This window comes from Rattus norvegicus, chromosome 1 (genome assembly GCF_036323735.1).
Source record: "Rattus norvegicus strain BN/NHsdMcwi chromosome 1, GRCr8, whole genome shotgun sequence".
In the NCBI taxonomy this organism is placed as follows: domain Eukaryota; kingdom Metazoa; phylum Chordata; class Mammalia; order Rodentia; family Muridae; genus Rattus; species Rattus norvegicus.
This window is the reverse complement of record NC_086019.1, coordinates 62,291,987-62,304,525: the sequence shown is the minus strand read 5'-3', so window position 1 is coordinate 62,304,525 and position 12,539 is coordinate 62,291,987. Positions and strand designations below refer to the sequence as shown.

At 45.2% G+C, this 12,539-nt stretch overlaps 1 long non-coding RNA gene across 1 annotated transcript; it reads left to right on the top strand.

Moving 5' to 3' along the window:
* Positions 1 to 2,339: 2,339 nt before the first annotated feature.
* On the top strand, positions 2,340 to 11,622 carry LOC134485073 (uncharacterized). Its single transcript, XR_010062945.1, has 3 exons — positions 2,340 to 2,987; positions 5,521 to 8,445; positions 9,518 to 11,622. It is a non-coding gene; the product is annotated as an uncharacterized LOC134485073 (long non-coding RNA).
* Positions 11,623 to 12,539: the final 917 nt, after the last annotated feature.

Genomic DNA, 12,539 nt, shown 5'->3' with positions numbered 1-12,539 from the left:
ATGGGCCCTTGATACCATCTTGTGCCGATCTGACAGGAGTCAGTACACACAATTCCCAGTACATCAAACGTCCCGTGGGAAAATCCTCTGTCAAGGGCAGGTGATGCCTCATGAGAGTGAACTGTCAGGGTAGGACAAGACACTTGGGACTACTGTCCTGAACTCACCAGTCTCAGATGAATGGGCTTTGAAACGTTTTCAGAACTCAGAATAGGGGTGTGTAAGCAAGTGCAGGTAATCCTTGGGAAACACATAGTTCCTGAGGAGGTTCTGAGAGCTGTTGGATCCACTCCTGGAGAAGACAGTATTGTTTCAGGGAGTACAAAGCAGAAGCCTGCTGATGCTATTCACAGTATTGCAATGGAGCAGTAACAATTCCTTTAGGAGCAGGATATCCTAGCACTCTCAGATCAAGCAGACAGCCTACAGCCTTTTAGCCTCATAGTTCCAAGAGAATGCCGCTCATGTGTGAAGCTTCTAAAGTCTGGAAGCTGGGGAAGGGAAGATGGACATTGTCTCAGTTAGTGGTTTACGGCTGTAAAGAGACATAACACAACCAATGCAGCTCTTATGAGGACAACATTAATGAACACAGGATAGCAGGTTCAGAGACTCAGTCCAGTATCATCAAGCTGGGAGCATGGCAGCAATCAGGCAGGCATGGTGCCAGAGAGAGTGAGAGTTCAACATCTTTATCTGAAGGCTGCTTGGAGGAGATTGGCTTGCATGTGGATAGGAACAGGTTCTTAAAGCCCATGACCAATGTGACACACCTACTTAACAAGAACATGCCTCCTAATAGTGCCAAGCCCTGAGCTAAGCTTATACAAACCATCACAGACATCTTCAAGGAGGGTGGTACTGTTTTATCAGAGAGAAGTCTCAGCTCCCATTAATATGCTGAGGTCAACCCTAGATAGGGCATAGAGCAATCCACACATCATGGGATTCAACGGGGCGTTTTATGAAAGAGCTTTTCCCCAGGAGCACACCTGTGTGTCAAGGCCTCCCTTCCAGCTAGGCCTTTGGAATCTCCAGTGTCTCTTCCTTTGCAGAAGTAAAACATAATAAAAATTCACACTTCACAGTACAGTGAATAGCAGTAATCGCGAAAGGTGTAAATAGAACCGATTAGTACCAGAGTATGTGGATTGATGTAATATGAAATGTGTGTGGATGCAGTGCAGTGTGCTCTTCCATGTACCTACATACTGAGCAACTACCCTGTACAATTTCTCTCTAGACAGAACCATCTGCAATTCACTCACTGAGGGATTTATGCCCTGGAGTGGCAGCTACAGGTAGGACTTGTGCAACCATGTCACGAAGCGCAGAGACAGAGATGCATGGGTTAAATGGAGAGAAGCAGATTGGAATGGTGGAGAGGTTAACCTGCCAACAACTCCAAACCCCCAGCAGGATGACAATTGGGAACAGCGAGCAGTTTCCCAGCCAGCCTCACTCTCCATAGACAGACTTCTTCCAGTCCTTCCATTTTTCCCAAGGAAGAAAAGTTCAAAAAGCAGGGACAGGGAAAGAAAAACTGCTCTACTCCCAGGAGCCAAGAACAAACCCCGTGGCACCTCCCTGTCTGAGCCCATAACCAGCCACAGCCCAGTCCTGGGATCATCTCTAGAGGCACAGGCCCCAGGCAGATGAGTCCTTGAATCACAAACGGCTCCTCTACAGCATTTTATGCGTGTCAGTCCAGAGTCCCTGAGCCTGAGGTGCTCTGCACAGCTATTCAGAGAAGCCTTCTCTTGATCTCTGTACAAAGATCTCTGTGTTGGATGTCAGAGGAGACTGTCCACCCAGCATGGGTTGGGGCTCTGGCCCTCTAATCTGTTGGTCCATGTTAACTTCTCCACAGAGAAAGCTTATGAGCTTTGCTGATGCATCCAATAGGCGTTTTGGGGATTCAAACTCAAGTCTCTGCCTAGTCCTGCAGCTTTGTCTCAGGTGTTTGATGATAACCTAGAGCCTTTCTGAGGACTTATGAGAACAGTGTCCTCTTGATGGGTCAGTTTAGAAACAGCTTTGTCTTTAAAAAAAGAAAACTATACCATCAGTTTGAGGCTAATCCTTCAGAATTCAAAGAAAACGTGACACCCTGAGTGTAGACATGAGGACTTTAAAGCAGGATGCAGAGTAAACATTCAAAACAGAGAACTATGGACAGCTAAGCATCTTACAGGGTTTTATTTCTAACAGCCTAAAGTCTTTCCATAGCCCATAGAAGCCACAGTCTCAGAGTCCTTCCCAACATGTCATGACAGGTCCTACTGTGACCTCATGAGGAGCGATTGTGAGGCGGCCCAGCAAACAGATATTAAGGTGTTGCCAGGCCTGGAATTCTTTGAGTTCTTTGAGAGGAGGTGTGGAGTGGAGCCCTCTGCGACTTGGTTGTATCTAGTGAGCTGTGTGTGGTTGTATCGGATTTTACTGTACTGTGTATATGTTTATGTATCAGTGTGTGTAAGAGAGTGTGTGTTGACAGATTTGCCTGTGTGTGAGTGTGTGTACACTTTTGCCTGTGTGTTTGTCAGTATATGTAGGAGTGGGTGAGTTTACAGGTTTGTATGTGTGTATGTGTTTGTATGTGTGTACTTCTTCTTGTGCGTGAGTGTGTGTCCCTGTGTGTGTGTGTGTGTGTGTCTGATGTGTGTTTTTCCACGTTTGCTTGTGTGTAAGTATGTGTGTTTTGTGTGAATCTGGGTGTTTGTAAGAGTTTCTGTGAGTATAAGTTTACTTCTGCGTATTTCTGGGTGAGTGCCTCTGTGTGTGCCTGTGGTGTGTGTGTGTGTGTGTGTGTGTGTGTGTGTGTGTGTGTTTGTGTGTGTGTGTGTGTCTGTGTGCCTGTGTGTGTTTGTGTGTGTCTGTGTGTGCACGTGCCCATCTCCTTTTGCCCCTTTTATCTATATTACCTGCACCTCAGTGCAAGAGAATGTAGAGGCAGGCCAGAAGTCACCCCGGCTGCTGTTCCTGAGGTAGGTCCTCAACCTTATTTTCAAGACAGGCTCTCTCACTGGCCTGCAGCTGCCCAAGTATCTGGGCTGGCTGAACAGTCGCTCCCAGGCATTTGGTATGCCAACCCCATAATATCAGTTTAAAGGCCTATGTAGATGACTGGCTGCCTATTTCTTGATTGATTGATTTTTGGATGACTTCAAGAGAAAGAATTAGGTCACATATTGGCAAAGGCACTGGCTGTTTCCTTATTATGGTTTTGATTTTTATTTATTCTTTCTTTCTTTCTTTCTTTCTTTCTTTCTTTCTTTCTTTCTTTCTTCCTTACTCTCTTTCTTTCTTTCTTCCTTCCTTCCTTCCTTTCTTTCTTTCTTTCCTTTTTTCTTTCTTTCTTTCTTTCTTTCTTTTTTTTTCTTTCTTTCTTTATTATGCATTGCTGGATTCATTTTGTTCGTGGATTTTATGTTTTCACATGGTATATTATTGCTTTGATTATATACATTTCTACAGTCGGATTATTCACTCTATCTCCATTTTCTTTTTTTTTTTTTCGGAGCTGGGGACCGAACCCAGGGCCTTGCGCTCGCTAGGCAAGCGCTCTACCGCTGAGCTAAATCCCCAACCCTATATCTCCATTTTCAATGTCCTGCGGTTACCTTCCTGAGAGTACCTTCTAACTTTTCCTAGGTGGCATTTTTCAAAATCTAATTCAAAGATCTTGCCAGTCAGAACCCATTGTCTTTGGTAACACCAAGTAGATATTTGCAGGGCTTCCTCAACTACACTTAATCAATCCCTTCTCTCAGTTGTCCATGTGGAAGCAAAGAAACTAGCAGCAGAACATGGATAATTCATCCAGGATATCAGCACCCCTAGAATTCTCATGAGATGGGCTGCTGTGACTGTGACACAGGGGTGGCAGGGAGGCTTTGACACTGAACAAGCCCATAGTGCTGCCCCTGCTCACATTGTGCCAGCACCTTAGCCTAACTCTAGATGTCCTAAACTCTGAGAGGAGGAAGGAGATCTTCCTACAGAGAAGCTGTTCTCTGAATCTGTGCTAAGGCCAAGGTCAATTCAGAGTGTTTGAACATGCCAGTTCCAGCCCCTGAGGGTTCTCTGCCTGCCTGGTGTTTTGTTGTGCTTTATGTCTGGCACGGTGAAGATGTGGTCCATACTAGGAATATCTTTGTAGACAACTGCCCTGGGTTCCCATGCTAAAATTCAATTAGGGACTGACAGGGACCTAAATACCAACAAGACAGTGCCAGGACCATGAGTTCCAAAATCAAGAGCAAATGGGGTCTTGATGCCATCTATACAGATCTGACAAGAGTCAGCACACACAATGCTCCTTCACATCCAATGCCCCTTGGGAAAATCCTGTGTCAAGGGCAGGTGATGCCTCATGAGAATGAACTGTCAGCGTAGGACAAGACACTTGGGACTACTGTCCTGAACTCACCAGTCTCAGATGAATGGGCTTTGAAAAGTTTTCAGAACACAGGATAGGGGTGTGTAAGCAAGTGCAGGTAATCCTTGGGAAACACATAGTTCCTGAGGAGGTTCTGAGAGCTGTTGGATCCACTCCTGGAGAAGGCAGCATTGTGTTCAGGGGGGTAACAAAGCAGGAGCCTGCTGATGCTATTCACACTATTGCATGGGAACAGTAACAATGCCCTTAGGAGCAGGATATCCTAGCACTCTCAGATCAAGCAGACAGCCTAGAGCCTATTAGGCCCATATCCCAAGAGAATGCCACTCATGTGTGAAGCTTCTATAGCCAGGAAGCTGAAGCAGGGAACATCGACATTGTCTCAGTTAGGGGTTTACTGTTGAGAAGAGACACACCATGACCAATGCAGTTCTTATGAGGACAACATTAATGAACACAGGATTTCAGGTTCAGAGACTCAGTCCAGTATCATCAAGCTGGGAGCATGGCAGCATCCAGGCAGTCATGGTGCCAGACTAAGTGAGATGTCTACATGTTCATGTGAAGGCTGCTTAGGGAAGATTGGCTTGCATGTGGATAGGAAAAGGGTCTTAAAGCCCATGACCAATGTGACACACCTACTTTAACAAGACTACGCCTCCTAATATTGCCACTCCCTGAGCTAAGCATATACAAACCATCGTAGCCATCTTGTAGGAGGGTGGTACTGTTCTATCAGAGAGAAGCCTCAGCTCCAGTTAATATATTGAGGTCAACCCTGGATAGGGCACAGAGCCCTCCATACATCTTGGGACTCAGGGAGGCATCCTATGAAAGAGCTTTTTCCTAGAAGGACACATGGGTGTTAAGGCCTCCCTTCCAGCCATGCCGTAGGGAGTCTCAAATGCTAAACTCTGTCTCTTTGCAGAAGTGAAACAATAAAAATTCACCCTTCACAGTACAGTGAATAGCAAAAATGGTGAAAGGTGTAAATAGAACCAATTAGTACCTGAGCATGAGGATTGGTTTTATATGAAATGTGGGTAGGTGCAGTGCAGTATCCTCCTCCACGTCCATACATGTTCAGTAACTACCCTGTTCGATGCTGCTTTCCACAGAACCATCTGGAATCCATTCACTGAGGGACTCCATCCCTGGACTGGAAGCTACAGGTGGGACTTATGTATCGAGGTCTCCCAGCCCAGGGACAGGGATGCATTGATAAAGTGGAGAGAAGCAGACTGGAATGGTGCAGAGGTTATCCTGCCAACAACCCCTAGCCCCCAGCAGCATGACAATGTACAACAGCAAGCAGTTTCCCAGCCAGCCTCACTCCCCATAGACAGACTTCTTCCAGTCCCTCCTTATGCCAAGGGAAAGAAAAGCAAAAAAAAAAAAAAAAAAAAAAAAAAAAAGCAGGAGCAGGGAAAGAAAAATTGCTCTACTCCCAGTAGCCAAGGACCAGTCCCTCCCACCCTCCTATCTGAGCCCATAACCAGCTACAGCCCAGTCCTGGGCTCATATCTAGAGGCACATGGACCCAGGCAGATGAGCCCTTGAATACAATCGGCTCCTCTACAGCATTCTATGTGTGTCAGTCCTGAGTCTGTGATCTGAGGTGCTCTGCACAGCTATTCAGAGAAGCTTTCTATTGATCTCTGTCAAAGATCTCTCTGTTGGATGTCAGAGGAGAGTGTCCACCCAGTATCAGTCCTGGGACTGTTGTCCTCTAATGTGTTAGCCCATGTGAACCTCCCCACAGAGCCCCACCTGTCCTTGTGCAACTCCTCCTTGATCGCCTTTTATAGGAAGATATTTAGAGTCCCTTGCACGAGGCAGGGAAAATGGCACACAGCTGAGGGTGGTAGACAAAGCTGGGAAGACATCAAATATTGAGTTGGTGTGAGGCTCCCTAAGCCATGCTTGGGCAGGTCTGTGCCAGCGATCCCATAAGACACTTTGATTCTCACCATGTACACAGCAGGAACCAATTGCCAGGTCTACCCTCTGCCCAGAGCAAAGGGAGATTGGTACTTGGATTCCAACCCTTGCCCATTCCTTTAATACCTGACCTTGTAACCCTTGCTCCCTTTGGGGCTCAACAGTCCCCCTCAAATGTAGACAACAATGTCTAGATGGTTTTCACAGCTTTTCTTGCCTGAAACTGTGCTGTGTTTGATACTACAAACCAGGAAGTAGGGACTTGAACTTGAGATCACTGACTCAGGCTAGGGAGGACTCCAGAGCACCTGAGCTCAGCTGCAAAGGCAGAAGCTGAACCAGAGTGAGCAGAGGTGGCACATTTTGCTCTTTCTTTCCTTTTCTGCAATCAGGCCTTTCAATGAACACTACAGATGAGGATCTTTCCTCCCAGGCTTAGTGTCTGCAGTCATGAGGGTCCTCTCCAGGGGATTCAAAGCCCCAGAAGAGTCTTCAGAAGAAAAGGGCTACACACTGCACTGCCCCCCAGCACTCTGAAAAACAGAGACAATTTCTGGGCTTGGGCCAGTCAGTGCTCAATAGTTAGCTTCTGGCTGCACTGGCTGCTCACAAATAACACAGCTGCCTGGGTCCTGTGGCCTGGCTGTCACAGACTGTGATTGAGAATTTATTTCAACGGTGTCAGCATAGCCACTCTGTTCCTTCTGGTCCCAGGTTGCACAGAGCTCCTTGTCCTCATACACGCCTGTTCCATCATTGGACCTTAATATTTGAAGTGAGCCCTACACTCAGGATGGACTTGGTTTTCTAAACATCATGCCAACCGCTGTGTGAGAGGAAGTGTCTGCATGTATATCCATACCCCCTTATGTGCCTAGGTGTCCATGTATACCACTACCCCATGTCCTGTCAGAGGCCATCCTCTGGACAGGTCCTCATGCCTGCATGTCAGACCACCTGTCTTCAAGCCCCAACCCCTCCCCACTCCATGGATGCAGAGCTTGTGGGCTTTGCGGATGCATCCAACATTGATGGGGGTTTTGGGGATTCAAACTCAAGTCCTCACCCGTGGGAGGCAAGTGCTCTGCCTATCCCTGCAGCTTTGTCTCAGGTGTTTGATTATAACCTAGAGCCTTTCTGAGGGCTTATGAGAACAGTGTCCTCTTGATGGGTCAGTTTAGAAACACAGCTTTGTCGTTTTTTATTTTTATAACACTGTACCATCAGTTTGAGGCTAATCATTCAGAATTCAAAGAAAAAGTGACACAGCGAGAATAGACATGAGGACTTTAAAGCAGGAGGCACAGCAAACATTCAAAACAGAGAACTAAGGAGAGTAAACATCTTACAGGCTTTGATTTCTAAAAGCCTAAAATCTCTCCATAGCCCACAGAAGCCAGAGCCTTGAAGCCCTTCCCAACCATGTCATGACAGGTCCTATTGTGACCTCATGAGGAGTGACTGTGAGGAGGTCCAGCCAACAGACGTTAAGCTGTTGCCAGGCCTGGACCTCTTTGAGTGCTTTGAGAGGAGGTGTGGAGTGGAGCCCTCTGCGACTTGGTTGTATCTAGTGAGCTGTGTGTGGTTGTATCGGATTTTACTGTACTGTGCATATGTGTATGTATCAGTGTGTGTAGGATGATGTGTGTTGACAGATTTGCTTGTGTGTGAGTGTGTGTACACTTTCGCCTGTGTGTTTTTCAGTATATGAAGGAGTGTGAGTTTACAGGTTTGTGTGTATGTGTTTGTATGTGTGTACCTCTTCGTGTGTGTGTGTGTGTGTGTCCCTGTGTGTGTGTGTGTGTGTGTCTGTGATGTGCGTTTTTCCACGTTTGCTTGTGTGTAAGTATGTGTGTACCTGTTCATATGTGATTGGGTTTTGTGTGAATCTGGGTGTTTGTAAGAGTTTGTCTGTGTGAGTGTAAGTACACTTTTGTGTATTTCTGTGTGTGCCTGTGTGTGCCTGTGTGTGTGCCTGTGTGCCTGTGTGTGTGTGTGTGTGTGTGTTGTGTGTGCACACGTCTTCATCCCGTTTTACCTGCAACTCAATGCAAGAGAGTGTAGAGGCCAGAAGTCAGCCCGGGCTCCTGTTCATGAGGTAGGTCATCAACCTCATTTTCAAGACAGGCTCTCTCACTGGCCTACAGCTGCCCAAGTACCTGTGTTGGCCGAGCAGTGGCTCCCAGGATTTTGACATGCCAACCCCATAATATCAGATTAAAGGCCTATGTAGACGGCTGGCTGCTTATTTATGGATTGATTCTTTTTTCTATTTGTTTAAGAGATAGAATTAGGCCATATATTCGCAAGACCACTGGCTATTTCCTTATTGTGGTTTTGATTTTTAGTTATGCTTTATTTATTTATTTATTTATTTATTTATTTATTTATTTATTATGGATTTCTGGATTCTGTTTGGTGGTGGGTTTTATGTTCTCACATGGTATATTATTGCTTTGATTATATACATTTCTGCAGTCAGATGATTCACTCTATCTCCATTTTCAATGTCCTGCGGTTTCATCCTTTTACATTATTTCTGTTTCTCTATTTATTGAGTACAAGCAATCATTGGCTTAGACTTGATACAAATTTGCCCTTTGTGACACTTTGACTTTTCGGCCTCGGTTTTAGGTTTACTATTCACTGGTATTTAACTGCCTTATTCCTTGTGGTTGGTTAATTTTGATTTTCAATATTTTGCTCTGGAGAGTTGTGGATTTTTGTGGATCACTAGGTCCTGAAATTCAATGGAGTTTCCCCTTAAGTGTTGGCTTTTTATATTTGTTTGTTTTCTCTTACACTAATTCTTTCTCCTCTCATTTCTTTCATCATACCTTTTTCTTCAAACAACATCCATTCACAGTATTGACCATCTTTGGCCGCCCAATCCTATTGTAGTGTGACGATTTTTATTTTCATCATTGCATTTAGTATGTGTGTGCTCTTGGCTTTCTCTTTTGGGGTTGGTTATTTGGGTGGCTTTTACTTATGATTCTTCATATTTTCCCCCTTTTCATAATTTTACTCTATTTTTCTAGTCTAGTCTTTTCTTGTTTTTATTTTTTTCTTTTGTTTCCTTTGTTTCTTTTAGGGACCGCATGTGTAATTTTACTTCCTGAATTGCTCCATCTTTTTCATTACCTGATTCCATTGTTTGTTATTTTTAGGTAGCATTAGTACTGATAAAATGCCTACAGAGACTGAGGAGGAGTTACCACCTCCTAGCCCCGATCCCAGTATCTCTGAGGAGTGAACCTTTCATTCCCAATATAAAGTATTGAAGACTATTGGAAAAGGAAGCCATGCAAAGGTCCTCCTGGCCCACCGCCGGCTCACAGGAACCCGAGTGGCGGTCAAAGTTCCCCGAAAGGACAAGCAGTGGTTCTGGCCAGCCATGACAGAAGCAAACATAATGAGAAAGATCAACCACCCCAACATTGTTTCTCTCTTACAAGTCATTGAAAATAAAACGAGAATATACCTCATAATGGAGCTGGTGGAAGGCCAACAACTCTACCAGTACATCAGAGAGTCAGGGCGTAGAGGAGGATGAGGCCCGGCAAATATTTGAACAGATATTGTCAGCAGTGAGCTACTGCCATGGAAAGGGGATTGTTCACCGTGACCTGAAACTGGACAATATAATGATTGATAAAAACAAAAAGGTCAAAGTCATCGACTTTGGGCTTAGCACTGAAACACAACCTGGACAAATGCTAAAACAGCAATGCGGTGCATACTCTTTTGGTTCCCCGGAACTCTTCCTTGGACTTCTGTATGACGGGATGAAGAATGACATGTGGAAAATAGGAGTGGTCTTGTACTATATGGTAGTGGGAAAGCTCCCGTTTGATTCAATGATCTTCCAAGAATTACAAAAACACCTTGTTGCAGGGGTGTATCCTGCCCCCTGTGGGGTTTCAGAAGAACTGTAGAACCTACTTAGTCAATTTCTAACAGTAAATCCAATGTATAGACCAACAGCCAGCGAGGTGATGAAACATGCCTGGTTCAAAGAACACGGGAAGGGGTTCACAGGTCGTTATGAAGAACTGCTTGCCCTCAGGCCAGATCCTGAAATTTTGGCCGCAATGAAATGCGAGGGATTTCAAGACTCTGTAATAAAATACTCTCTAATGAAAAGAAAATATAACGAGGAAATGGCAACTTATTGCTTTCTACAACAGCAGGCTCTCCAGGGTGATGGCTGCAAAGCCCAGGCACAGCAGGTGAGTCCCATTGCAGGCCCATTCCCTAGCCTTGATCCTGCTGCTGCTTTTAGATTAGAACAAAAGAGGAGTGGATGCCTGCCAGTCCTTGGCACCTTGCGGGTGTCATCCTCCCATGGTCAAGTATCTCACTATGGCCAGAAGGTTCATACATAAGGAGGAAGAAGGTCCACTGTGGCTGGTTGTCTCAGGCCACTACCGATGACACCTACACAGGACCACTATGACAAATGTGCCATGAGTGTCCCATGCATTCAAACAACAAGCATCTTCAGTGAGAAGAGTAGCAATAAGGAAATCAAAGAAGATAATCTACTCTCCCACAGAGCCCCATTAGAGGATAAGCCCATCCCCAGCAGGGTCCGGCACAGAGGTTTTAAGGGGGGGACCAGGAATATAGCAAATGCTCTGATAAAGCTGTGTTGCTGCTTGCCAAGGAGAAAGGAACCTCGCCTGGGGCAGAACAGAATCTCCCCCCAGAAATGAGCCACAGGGAGAGTCGAGAGAACAAGCAGCAGGCATAGCCCAGGTACCTTTGTGCTTTGTCCTTTTCAGTTTGCTCTATGCTGGTCCTTCCTCTGTCTCTGGTTTCCATTTTCCCCACAATTCTTACCTTGTATCTTCTCTAAGTTCTTTATGAGGTTTACCCAACACCAAGCCTTCTCCCTCTTCTTGATTTCTCCTCTTCCCAGCAGGGCCCCAATAGGATTGATGAGTTCCCCACTCTACAGAGTTTTCTTGTTGACCCATCCCTTCAGATGGACTCCAGCTCCCCCTTAAGCCAATAGCTCCCACAGGGTGAGGACTAGAGGTTTATGGGCTCATGGACTCCTCCATGGGCTACTGATCTTTTCACATGTGGTCATCAATCACAAGTGCCTCAGAACAGAGTCTTATGTTTTCAAATGTAACATCCCATTTCATTAAGCCTCAAAACTAATTAACAAGGTTTGTCATTGAATAAGTATCAACAACCTAGTTTGCTGGTTATTGTTGATGGTCAGAAGCATGCATAGTTTTTTGCATGCTGATTTTTTCGTTCCTAAGACCTAGTGAGATATATATATATATATATATATATATATATATATATATATGTGTGTGTGTGTGTGTGTGTAACATTTCGAAATGATTTCTTTCAAAAATCTTAACAGAAGTAGAAGAGAAGATGTAATAAAATAATAAGGCAATCAAAGCTCCAAATGGTAATCTAAGTATTCTACCTCATAAGATTTTTGCTTAGAATAATTTTTTTCTTTCAAAGTGCCATATTGAAATTGTCATGTCCTGAGTATAAAAAGGAGGTGATTTCAGACACATGGCCAAGGAAAAGACACCAGCACAAGCTACAGCACCAACAGGAGTAACAGCAATAGCACCAACAGCATTAGCAGTAGCAGAAGGAGGAGGAGGAGGAGGAGAAAAAGCTGGAGGAGGAGGAGAAGGAGGAGGAGGAGGAGGAGGAGAAAAATCTGGAGGAGGAGGAGGAAGAATAGGAGGAGGAGAAAGAGGATGGTGATGATGATGATGATGATGATGATGATGATGGTGATGATGATGATTTTGCCTCCCTGTTGTGGGAGAATTGCTGAATGACTTCTTATGGAGACAGATACCATGCTGAGCAATGTTTATGAAGTGAATTATCAGAATAATATTAACCATTCATAGAACACATGTCAATACTCCTGAGGGGGATCACCCCTGGAAGATAGTTTGATGGCAGTGCAAGCTGTGTGGAATGCTCTTAATGAGGACAACCTTCTCAAAGAGGATGATGTAATAGGTCTGAAGGAGCGTTTTGTGGGAGTCAGGGTCCCATCTACCTCTGTCAGGGCGCACAGAGATCCTGGCCTTGCAGCCTGCCAGGGAGGTGACCGGGATTATTGGCTTCCCTGATCCCCACAGGGTCCTGGATTGCTTGGTTCCCCCTCAGTCATGGTCCTCCCTGTGCCTCATGGGGT